General features: G+C 41.1%; 1 pseudogene; it reads right to left on the reverse strand.

Moving 5' to 3' along the window:
* Nucleotides 1-202: 202 nt before the first annotated feature.
* LOC128570649 (guided entry of tail-anchored proteins factor 1-like) lies at nt 203-724 on the reverse strand (annotated as a pseudogene).
* Between the last annotated feature and the right edge of the window lie 11,409 nt (nt 725-12,133).

The following is a 12,133-nucleotide window of genomic DNA, read 5'->3' on the forward strand; positions in this document are numbered from 1 at the left end:
GTGTGAGCCACTGGGCCAGCCAAGAAAACCCATTTTTTCCTTTTTCTTTCTTTCTTTTTTTTTTTTTTGCAGTTTTGGCCGGGGCCAGGTTTGAACCCGCCACCTCCAGTATATGGGACCAGGTGCCCTACTCCTTTGAGGCACTGGTGCTACCCAAGAAAACCCATTTTTAAAAGTCTCCTGGGTGTATCCATCATCCTTTTCAGCTGAGAGTCTGAAGCATAATAACCACAACTTTGCTACAGACCAAAATTCAGCAAGTAGTTCCAACACCGCCTACTTACTACTCTAGCAGGGAAGGCTACCAGGAGGTCTGGTGGGTTATCTTATTTACCTGGTCCAACAGCCACAGGGACAGACTAAATACCTCCACATGAGTGAGATCATCAGGGCAGCTTGCCATATATAGAAAGCAGTATTTGTAACCCATTTTATCTTTGCTAATTGAGCTGTCCATGCTTTCACATGAGTTATGGCTCATCTGCCATCCTGTTGATCTTTCTTTCCAGCCTCGTGTATCTGGTGAGCGCATCCATCATATTGACAGTGGAGAGCTCTTGTTTCATAATCTAGATTTCTATTCTCATCTGCAACTCTTGCTCTGTCCTTCTGAAGCAACCTGGATATGAAAGAGGAGACATAACAGAGAATCCTAAGGACAATGCACACAAATGTGAAGCGGAGCCAACAGCCATGCCCCGCTTTTGGCCTTGGTGGTGCTCATCCTCGGCTCCATGGGGACCACTCTGGTAGTCACCTATATGACATTTTTTGAAATAACGGCATTCTTTGTTTCAGATATAGTCTTAGTTTGTTGCCCTTGGTGGAGTGCTGTAACATTGTAGTTCACAGCAACCTCAAACTCTTGGGCCCAAGCAATCCTCTTACCTAAGCCTCCCACGTAGCTGGGACTACAGGTGCCCTCCACAATGCCTGGCTATTTTTAGAGATGAAGTCTCACTCTTGCTCTGGCTGGTCTCCAACTCCTGAGCTCAGGCAATCCACTAGCCTTGGCCTCCCAGAGTGTTGGGATTACAGGTGAGAGTCACAGCGCCTGGCCTGAAATTGAAATAAAGCATTTTAGAAATGAAGGACAAATCAGTGGTTTCCAGGGGTTAAGGAGGGGTGTTTAAAAAAGACAATGCAAGAGATCTTTGTGATGGTGGAACTTTTTAATATCATGCCTCTGGTAGTAGATACTTGAATCTACAAAGACACTAAAATTATATAGAACATAACATACACACTCGCAAACAGGGGCAAATAAATATAAGGAAGTCTGGGGAAAAACTGAAAATGGTAGATTGTGCCAATGTCACAACTAAGCATCCTTGGTTAGGATATTATACTACATAATTTTTGTAGGTATCATATATTGTTATTATGAAAAATGAAGTGGATTTATACATACTGATATAGAAACATGCTATATTATAAAAAGGAAGCATGTCAAATAGCTTATATAATATAGTACTAAAATATAGGAGACTGAGCACCAGGCTTGTAGGAGCAGTGACCGATTCTTGAGGGAGGCGCTGGAGGAACAATCTCCTAGCCAGCATGGAGATGTTTTACAGCCCGGAGACAAGCCCTCAAGAAACTGTACGCGTTAATGAGATAAGATTCCTCACTCCTTAGCAAGAAGGTGTTGGACCTTGAGCATTTCTGATGCAACAGGGTGGGAGTTGAGCCCACGGGGAAAGAGCATGGAGGGACCATTAAGCACGTGATCCAGTGGGCCCCCCCATGTTGTATAATGCTTCAATAAAAGGCCATCCACGGCAGAGGTGACTCTGGGCTTTCCCTGCACCTGCGGAAAGTTCGCCTCTTGCAAGCATTGTACTTCTAGGTTGTTTCCTTCGTGCAGTGACGGCGTGCCACAGCAGCACCGACAAGGGTGACAAGGTGGCATAGCCCCACTGACACTAAAATATGGTCATATAATGTGAGCCACCCATTCTGGCTATAAACCGTTTCTTATTTGTCCTTCCAGAACTCTTAGCACCTATCTGCAAAGACATAATAACTGTATTTGGTTTCCATTTCTGGTGATTTTCTCAAATCCTCAACAATCACCATTAGTTCATCTCTATATTTGCAGAACATATACTGGGGTTATAAGCAAGCATGTAATATCATCCTTGACTTTATGATGTTAATAATATAACTACTGGGAAATAGAGCATATACATACAACATCAATAACTATACAATATAGCATAAGCATTACATGTATTATGTAAGTATTATATATATATTATATAAGTAATGTACAAGTATTTTTTGTATTATGTAATTGCTATTGACAGTAAGTGTTAAGAAATGATCAGAGGAAAAGTTAATTGCAAAAGTCTAGAGAAATCCAATAATACTTTTGGATTAGGAGACAGAAATGAATTTAGGATTTTATTTAAGATTGATTCAGCTACAAAAAGATTTATGTAGAGAAAAGATAGGAAATAAAGTTGGACAGGAAGGAGTCTTAATGTAAAAAGTCTTGAACATCAGCCACCTGACATTCAGTCTACATTTAATATGAACAGAACTTGGATCAAGAACCACGTGAGCCAGGATATCTGAATTTTGGTCTATTGATTTGTTTTGTGTAGCTAAAACTCCTGCCCTTTTAGTTGATTAGCTTTAAAATTATTTTGAACTTTATTTCTATTAGTTTAAGCAATTTATTTGGGAATGGGCCCAATTCTCTTTAGAGATTTATTACCCTTCTCCATTTTGTGTGGATGCCAGAGAGAGACGTTTTAAATGTCAGTTAGGATACATGCAGAAAGCAAGGTCTAAGGCTTTTAGACTACAAATCCTACCTAAAAATGCCAATTACACTCTACTAAAACTTCCCTTTATGAACAAGAAGAGTCTTCAGCTTCTTTTCCAGTTATACGTGGAGATGGAAGAGGAGAAAATGCTTAAAAGCTAAGTACAAACACTGCAGTTAGATGGTATTCTGAGGATAATGATACTTGGCATTTAAAAAGCAAGGCCACTTATCACTTCCAATGTGCTATCACATACATTTGAGCCTCTGGAATACAGCCCTAGATAAACATCAGAAGGGGCTGAGTAATGGCACATTAGTGGTAGATCCATACTTTTTAGGAAGTCAATTCAACATCGTGCATGATTTAGGATGGTAACAAATTGAAGCCTTCATCTTGTATTCTTCATGTCTTCGGTTTATTTGAGCAAACTGGGGAAAGCAGGTAGTGAGAAGCCCCAGAGTTGAAAAAAAAATAAAAAAGAAAAAAAAGAAAAACAAAATGCTTTTTTAGTCACAGTCAGAAAAACACTCGAGTCTTAATAAAGCTGCAATGCAGTATAATTCAGCAGAAAATGTTCAACAGGGTTCTGAGAACACTTACTAGCCTAACCATGTAACTTGGGTCATAGATCCAAACTTCTCTGAGTCTCATTTTTGTTATCTATACTGTAAGTATACCCCCATCCTGCTACCCTGCATATTAGTTGTGAAGATCAAATATGAGTTGTAGACATAAAAATCAATCAATAAAAGACTAATACCAAGCCCAAGAGTGTTGGCTCACATCTGTAATCCTAGTGCAATTCTGTAAGCCGACATGAGTAGATTGCTAGAGTTTAGAAGTTCGAAACTTGAGCAAGAGGTAGACCCTGTCTCTAAAAATAGCAAGGCGTTGGCCAGGTACAGTAGCTCACACCTGTAATCCTAGCACTTGGGAGTCCCAAGCAGGTAGATTGCTGGAGCTCAGGAGTTCAAAACCAGCCTGAGCAAGAGGTAGACCCCATCTCTAAAAATAGCCAGGTGTTGTGGTAGATGCCTGTAGTTCCAGCTACTTAAGAGGCTGAGGCAAGAGGATCTCTCCAGCTCAAGAGTTTGAGGTTGCTATGAGCTATGATGCCATGGCACTCTACCAATGGCAACAAAGTGAGACTTTGTCTCCAAAAAAAAGGACTAATTCCAAAGGTGGAAACTTCATATTCAGAAAAAAATAATACCTAACATTTCTTATCAAATAATAAGTGACTTATCTCTCTGTTAGGGCTCTCCCATAAACACACACAACAACCTATGAGATTTAAAAAGCTAATTTTCCCAGCCAACAATTACAAGGAACATAATCCAAACTTAAACTCTGGTTTGTCCCACCCACAAACATTTAATTTTTGGACCTGAACAAATAGCTGTGTATTCTGTTAATGATGGTAGTGAGTCTCTGCTATGAGCTAGAGATTCAGGAGCTAATTAAAGAGACTGAGGCCCTGTGTTTTTTGAAGCTTGATTGAAATGTTAACTAATGCATATATTAAAATATGTTTGTTAACATCTATATCATGATTTATATAATATTATTTAGGGAGATTTTTGTCTATCTAAGAAAATATAAGATCATATAAGATATTCCCATTACTCTATAAGAAGATATCATCTTTGAGGAAATAAGATCTTGAGAAGTATTGATTATATTTCAAGAATTGTAAGAAGTAGTGGTTATGTTTCTTTGCTTCAAATTTGATACAATGGACCTCCCCAATTATTTATTTATTTAAATTAATCTAATTATTTATTTATTCAAATACACATCTACACACATACAACACACTCTCTCCCTTACCCACACAGTTTGATGGAACTTCAATGTGATCAGTTAGCTGTTTATAGATAACCAAGTTTCAAGTTTTGCTTCTTTAAGTCACAAGCTTTATTTATTTATTGAATGCCAAGAACTATGCCAGACACTGGGAATGAAAACAGAAACAAAGCCAGCATGGTGGCTCACACCTGCAATAATCCTAGCACTCTGGGAGGTCAAGGCAGGTGGATTTCTGGAGCTCAGGAGTTCAAGACCAGCCTAAGCAAGAGGGAGACCCCATCTCTACTGAAAAAAAAAAAAAAAACAAAAACTAGTCAGTCATCATTGTGGGCACCTATAGTCCCAGCTACTGGGGAGGCTGAGGCAAAAGGATCTCTTGAGCCCAAGAGACTGAGGTTGCTGTGAGCTATGATGATGCCACAGCCTTCTATCTAGGGTGACAGAGTCTCAAAAAAAAAGAAAGAAAGAAAGGAGGGAGGGAGGGAAAAAGGAAGAAAGGAAAGAAAAGAAAAGAGCCTCCTCTTAATTCTTAAGAGCTCATGGTCTAGTTGGGGAAGTAATTGTGTAAAGAGACAAGTTATTGATGTCCTAGTATTAGAATAGAACTGGGAAAAAACTGCTTTGGGGGCACAGAGAACAAACCCCTAGTCTATCTGAGGGAGTTAGGAAAGGATTCCCCTGGATGTGGGGATGCACAGAAGTTAGTCAAATGAAGAGGAAAGGGGAGAGCATTCTGGGCGGATGGAGTCCAGTTGGTATGAGGCCAGAGTCTCAGGCAAGACTGGTGTCCCAGGAGGGGAGAAGGGCAGGAACAGAGCATGAATGAGCAGCAGAGGAAACAGGCTCAAAAAGCCAGTTGTGGAAATGATTGGCAAAGGCACCAAATCAGGGATGGGAGAGGACGGCTAAGAACTTATTTCATATGCAAACTATTATACTTGAAATATTATTTCAATGACAGAATAACATTCCATCTTACATCTCTTTTTTTTTTTTTTTTTTTTTTTTTTGTGGTTTTTAGCCGGGGCTGGGTTTGAACCCGCCACCTCCAGCATATGGGACCGGCGCCCTACTCCTTGAGCCACAGGTGCCGCCCTCCATCTTACATCTCAATATGTGGAAGTTCTGTGGTATATGTACTTAATCCCCTCTTTTAGAATATTTAGGTGATTTCTAGGTTGTTGTTATTATTTGTTTATGTTGTTTTTGCTATTATAAACAATTTTGCAATGAACTACATTTTTTCCTGTCTATGATCATTTTCTTTCTTCTTCTTCTTATTTTTTTTTTGAGATAGAGTCTCAAGCTGTCGCCCTGGGTAGAGTGCTGTAGCATCACAGCTCACAGCAATTTCAAACTCTTGGATTTAAGCAATTCTCTTGCCTCAGCCTCCCGAGTAGCTGGGACTACAGGCGCCCGCCACAACACCTGGCTATATTTTGGTTGTAGTTGTTATTGTTGTTTGGCAGGCCCAGGCTAGATTCAAACCTGCCAGCTCTAGTGTATGTGGCCAGTGCCCTACCCACTGAGCTATAGGCACCAAGACAACTTTTGAGATTCTTCTCTTCATATACACAATATATGTACCCATATATATGCAAATCGTACATTTTCATACCCCAATTATAATAGAGTGAATTTTAATATAAAGAAACTTTATGATATTATGTAGAATAACTTTTCAGTCTTTTCCCCTTTTCTTTTATAACTATCAATTTTAGGAATAACTTCCCCTGTGCAAAACTATGTCAATATTCAGAAGAGCTTTTACTTCAAAGCAAATATTTTATCCTGAAGGCGATGGATTGCCATGACGGCTGTTTAAACAGTAGATTTTTTTTTTTTTTCAAGAAAGACACTCTAGCTGGATTATGCAGGATATTCCAGGACAAGAACTATGCAGGGTCATTATTAAAAACTATAGCAACACACTAAAGAGTAGCTAAAGGCCTGGAATAAAGCCATGGATATGGGGGGAAAAAAAGCAGAACATTATCACATTTGAATTCACAGAGGTTGGTGGATGACTGTAGACTAAGCATGAGGGATATAGAGAGGTCTAGGATGACAGCAAAGTTTCTAGCCTGAGTGCCTTGGTAATGGTGAGAATCTCCGTGGTAGTTCATCCTGTAATGGGGAGACCAAGGAGGGAGGATTGCTTGAGACCAAAAGTTCAAAACCAGCCTGGGCAAAAAAGCAAGATTCCATCAGAAAATTTTAAAATCCAGGCTTGGCAAGGTGGCTTACACTTGTAATCCTACCACTCTGAAAGGCTGAGGAGAGGCCAGTGGATCGTCTGAGCTCAGGAGTGTGAGACCAGAGCGAGACCCCATCTCTACTAAAAACGAAAAAATTAGCTGGGCATTGTGGTGAGCACCTATAGTTATAGCTACTTGGGAGGCCGAGGCAAGGGGATCACTTGAGGCCAAGGGTTTGAGGTTTCTGTGAGCTATGATGGATGCCATGGCACTCTATTGATGACAACAGAGTGAGACTCTGTCTCAAAAAAAAAAAAAAAAAAGAAAGAAAGAAAATTAAAAAATCAGCTCCAGATGGGACTGGGTGCCTGTAGTCCCAGCTACTCAGGAGGATGGTTTGAACCCAGGTGTTCGACTCTGCAGTGAGCAGTAATAGTGTCACTGCACTCTAGCTCGGGAGCCCCTGACTGGAGGAGGAGGGGCGGGGAGAAGGAGGAGAGAAAGAGGAGGAAGAGGAAGGAGAAGAAGCGGAAGGGAAAGAAGAAGAAAAGGCCGGGGGTGGTGGCTCACGCCTGTAATCCCAGCACTCTGGGAGGCCAAGGGGGTGGATTGCCTGAGCTCACAGGTTTGAGACCAGCCTGAGCAAGAGGGAGACCTTGTCTCTAAAAGTAGGGATGGGCATTGTGGCAGGTGCCTGTAGTTCCAGCTACTTGGGAGCTGAGGCAAGAGAATCTCTTGAGTCTGAGGTTGCTGTGAGCTATGATGCCAGGGCACTCTACCCAGGGTAACAGAATGAGAGTCTGTCTCAAAGAAAAAGAAAAAAAGAGGAGGAAGAAGAAGGAGGAGTAGGGAAGAGGAAGAAGAACGAATTTTTTTTTTTTTGAAATTAACCAAAGTAGGCAGAGCCAGTAGTTCAATGAGTAGGGCTCCGGCCACATACACTGAGGCTAGCGGGTTCAAACCTGGCCCAGGCCAGCTAAACAACAATGACAACTGCAAAAATAAATAAATAAATAAATAAAAATAAAAAAAAGCCAGGCATTGTGGTGGGAGCTTATAGTCCCAGCTACTTGGGAGGCTGAGGCAAGAGAATTGTTTAAGCCCAAGAGTTGGAACTTGCTGTCAGCTGTGACGCCATAGCACTCGACTCAGGGCAACAGCTTGAGACTCTGTCTCAAGAAAAAGAAAGAAAGGAAAAGAAATAAACCAGGGCAGGGCGGCGCCTGTGGCTCAAGGAGTAGGGCGCCGGTCCCATATGCCGGAGGTGGCGGGTTCAAACTTAGCCCGGGCCAAAAAAAAAAAAAATAAATAAATAAATAAACCAGGGCGGCGCCTGTGGCTCAAGAAGTAGGGCGCCGGTCCCATATGCCGGAGGTGGCGGGTTCAAACCCAGCCCCAGCCAAAAACCACAAAAAAAAAAAAAAAAAAGAAATAAACCAAAATACATGACAGCATGAACTTCACTGGCAACCTTGACAGGTATGGTTTTCGTGAGATGGTGGGGAAAAGCTGAATGGATTGTATTTAAGAGAGGCTAGCAGGAGAGGAATTGCAGGTAACAAGTACAGACAACTTTTCAGAGGAGCTTTTCTATATGTAGAAGAAAAGTTCAGGATTACTGAGGGAGGGGGATATACATGCATGCTTATGGGAAATAGATGATACAAGGGGAAGTGAGAGCAAGAGAGAAAGAGAAAACTTGCAAGAATGATGTGTGTAAGTAGGTTTGAGGGCTGAGTTCAGTGCCCGAGTGGAGGGCTTGGCCTCACATAAAAGCATGCACAAATCATCCATGTTAAGAGGATGAAAGCCATCTTTCAGTACATGAGCAGATGAGTGGAAGTGGTGATGAGGATATGTAGAAGCTCTCTTTTGATTGCTTCTGTTTTTTACAGTGAAATACCAAAGTCATCAGTTGAGAATGAAGAAGCAGAGACAGCTCTGGAGTTGTGAGGAGAGAGAAGTTTTAATGATTGTTTTGGAGAGTGGGAGAATTAATTGATTAGGGAAATTTGGCAGGATTGCCACCAAGAACCTGCTTCAAATTAGTGGCCATCAATATTGAGAACTGGTAGCATTTTTCTTCAGGTGCACATTGGATGAGTAGATAAAAAAATTTGACTTAATTGAGATCTAGTTTTGCTAGGTGGGTATGACAGCAAGAAAGGGGCAAGTTGAATAATAGACAAGACAGTGTTTAGAGTAATACAATAATGGTGCATGGAATCCAAATTGAGTTAGGAATAGAAGGGGACATGAGATGGATTAGGGAGAGTGAGAAGGCAGCACAGTTGATGGATTGGAGGTATCAGTGGTACTGAAGAGTTACTGGGGATGAGCTAATAGAGGGGCTCAACTGAAAAGATAAATAATGATCAGAGGATGGAAAGTGTGATGCTAAGGTCATAGAGAGGGTGCAGTTATCAATAATGACAAACTATAGGGTGTGACCATGGGAGTGGATAGGGGATATCTGAGGTGAGGTTTTTGGAATCTAACAGAGGGGGCGGCGCCTGTGGCTCAGTAAGTAGGGTGCCAGCCCCATATACCGAGGGTGGCGGGTTCAAACCTGGCCCCGGTCAAACTGGAATCTAACAGAGGCATTTCCCATGTGGATTTTTTAAAAATAAACAAAAATTATGACAAAGATATTGTTAGAGAAAGAGAAAGCAAGATTTTTAAGGTCTTCAAAGAATGTAGATGGGTGCAACAAAAAGAAATTGGCCTGGTCTAGTAGGATTTTTAAAGGAGTGGGTTTTTTTTAGGGGAATGGGTAGGGACATGGGTCTAGAGATTATGAGCAAAATGAAGCCCATCTCAGGGTCTAAGACAGGAGGAGAGCTGTTGAAAGATAAACAGCAACCACCCAAGAGGGCTTCAGAGACCACTACTGTAGTCTCTGTTTTGCATAGTTGCCTGGTAACCCAAATTATGTCTTTCCTGGAGCACTCTTCACTGTTGTGGTAAGCAACCAGTGATACCAGGATTTATGAAAGTAAAAATAGGTATATTTTCCTACTTACAATGTTGTATTACATCTCTATCCATATCTATCAATATCTGTAGCTATTTATCAACCTATTATTTAGCTATTAAAATTTTTTTGTGTGTGTGTGTGTGGTTTTTGGCCGGGGTTGGGTTTGAACCCGCCACCTCCGGCATATGGGACCAGCACCCTACTCCTTGAGCCACAGGCGCCGCTCTAGCTATTAACAATTTAATGTTATTCATTCTTTTGCTCATTTTTTGTTAATTTGAATTAAGTATTCCAAGCCTGTAGATAGGGAAGGCCCTGAATTTGGATTTCTATGTGTCTAGTTATGCTACAGAAGATGAGGGAGTCATAACAGTACTTACTAGCCTCGTTAAGTTTCCCTCTGATGTGAAATACAAGATTTCTTTTCTATTTTGTTTTTGTTTTGGAGGGGGGGACGGTTTGTAGTTTTGGCCAGGGCCGGGCTTGAACCTGCCACCCCCAGTATATGCGGCTGGCGCCCTACTGCTTGAACCACAAGCGCCAACCTTGTTTTTGTTTTTTGAGACAGGGTCTCACTTTGTTGCCCTCAGTAGAGTGCCCTGGTGTGATAGCTCAAGTCACCTCAAACTCTCAGCCTCCAGAGTAATGGAGACTACAGGAGCTAGCTACAATACCCTGCTAGTTTTTGTATTTTTAGTAGAGGCTGGTCTCACTCTTGGTCAGGCTAGTCTCTAACTCCTGAGCTGAAGCAATCCACCTGCTTTGGCCTCCCAGAGTGTTAGGATTACAGGCATTGAGCTACCATGCTGGCCTTTTTTTTTTTTTTTTTTTTAAGGCAGAGTGTTACTCTGTCACCTTGGGTAGGGTGCTCTGGTGTCAGTTCATAGTAACCTCAAACTCTTGGGCTCTAGAGTTCCTCTTGCCTCAGCCTACTGAATACCCAAACTACAAGCACTCATCATGACTCCTGGCTAGTTTTTTTTTTATTTTAAGTAGAGATGGGTCTCATTCTTGGTCAAGACCGGTCTCCAACTCCTGAACTCAAGTTATCTACCTGCCTTGGCTTCCCAGAGTGCTAGGATTACAGGTGTGAGCCACTGTGCCTGAAGGATTTCTTTTTCTTCTTTTTCTTTCTTTCTTTTTTTTTTTACATATACCACATTTTATTAATCCACTCATGTATTGATGGACATTTGGGTTGTTTCCACATCTTTTGACACTGTGAATTGTGCCGCAATAAACATTTGAGTGCAAGAGTCTTTCTCATAAAATTTTTTGTTTTTTCCTTTGAGTAAATTCCTAGTAGTGGGATTGCTAGATCAATGGAGGTCTACTTTTAGTTCTTTAAGGTATCTCCATAGAATTTCCAATAGAGGTTGTACTAGTTTGCAGTCCCACCAACAATGTCTGAGTGTTCCTTTCTTTCCACATCCACACCAGCTTCTGTTGCTTGGGGACTTTTTGATATAAGCCAGTCTCACTGGAGTTAAGTTTGATATCTTAATGTGGTATTAATTTGCATTTCCCTGATGATTAGAGACTCGGGGCATTTTTTCATGTTTTTTGCCCATTAGTCTACCTTTATTTGAAAAGTTTCTGTTCATGTCTTCTGCCCACTTTTTAAATGTTTGATCTTTTCTTGCTGATTTGCTTGAGTTCTTTATAGATTCTGGTTATCAGATGAACAGCATTCAAATATTTTCTCCCATTCATAGGTTGTCTATTTGCTCTACTGATTGTGTTTTTGGCTGGGCAAATACTTTTTAATTTGATCACATCACATTTGTTTATTTCTGTTGTTGCTGTGACTATTTTGTGGTCTTCTTCAAAAGTTCTTTACCAAGGCCACTATCTATAAGATTTTCCAACATTTTCTTCTAGAATTCTTGTTATAAGTTTAAGTCTATTGTCCACTGTGATTAATTTCTGTGAGTGACAAGAGATGTGGGTCCTGATTCAGTCTTTTACATATGGCTATCCAGTTTTCCCAGCACCACTTATTGAATAGAGATTCTTTTTCCCAGTGTATATATGTTTTTGTCTGGTTTGCCAAAGATCAGACGGGACTATGAGGATGGTTTCATGTGCAGGTTCTCTGCTGAGATCCACAGGTCTGTGTCTCTATTTGTATGCCAGTACCATGCTGCTTTAATTATGATAGCCATGTAGTATAGCCTGGTAAAGTGATGCTTCCAGATTTGTTCTTATTACATAAGGTTGCACTCATTATTTAGGATTTTTCTGATTCCATAGGAAGCGTAGAACTATTTTTTCTAGATCTGCGAAAAATGATGCTCGCATGGGCGGGAGTGGGGAGGGCGCCCGTGTCTCCACCCGCCGCCCAGGCCCTCGGCCACTTTGAAGGATTTCTT

Source organism: Nycticebus coucang, chromosome 1, assembly GCF_027406575.1.
Source record: "Nycticebus coucang isolate mNycCou1 chromosome 1, mNycCou1.pri, whole genome shotgun sequence".
NCBI classification, from domain to species: Eukaryota; Metazoa; Chordata; class Mammalia; order Primates; family Lorisidae; genus Nycticebus; species Nycticebus coucang.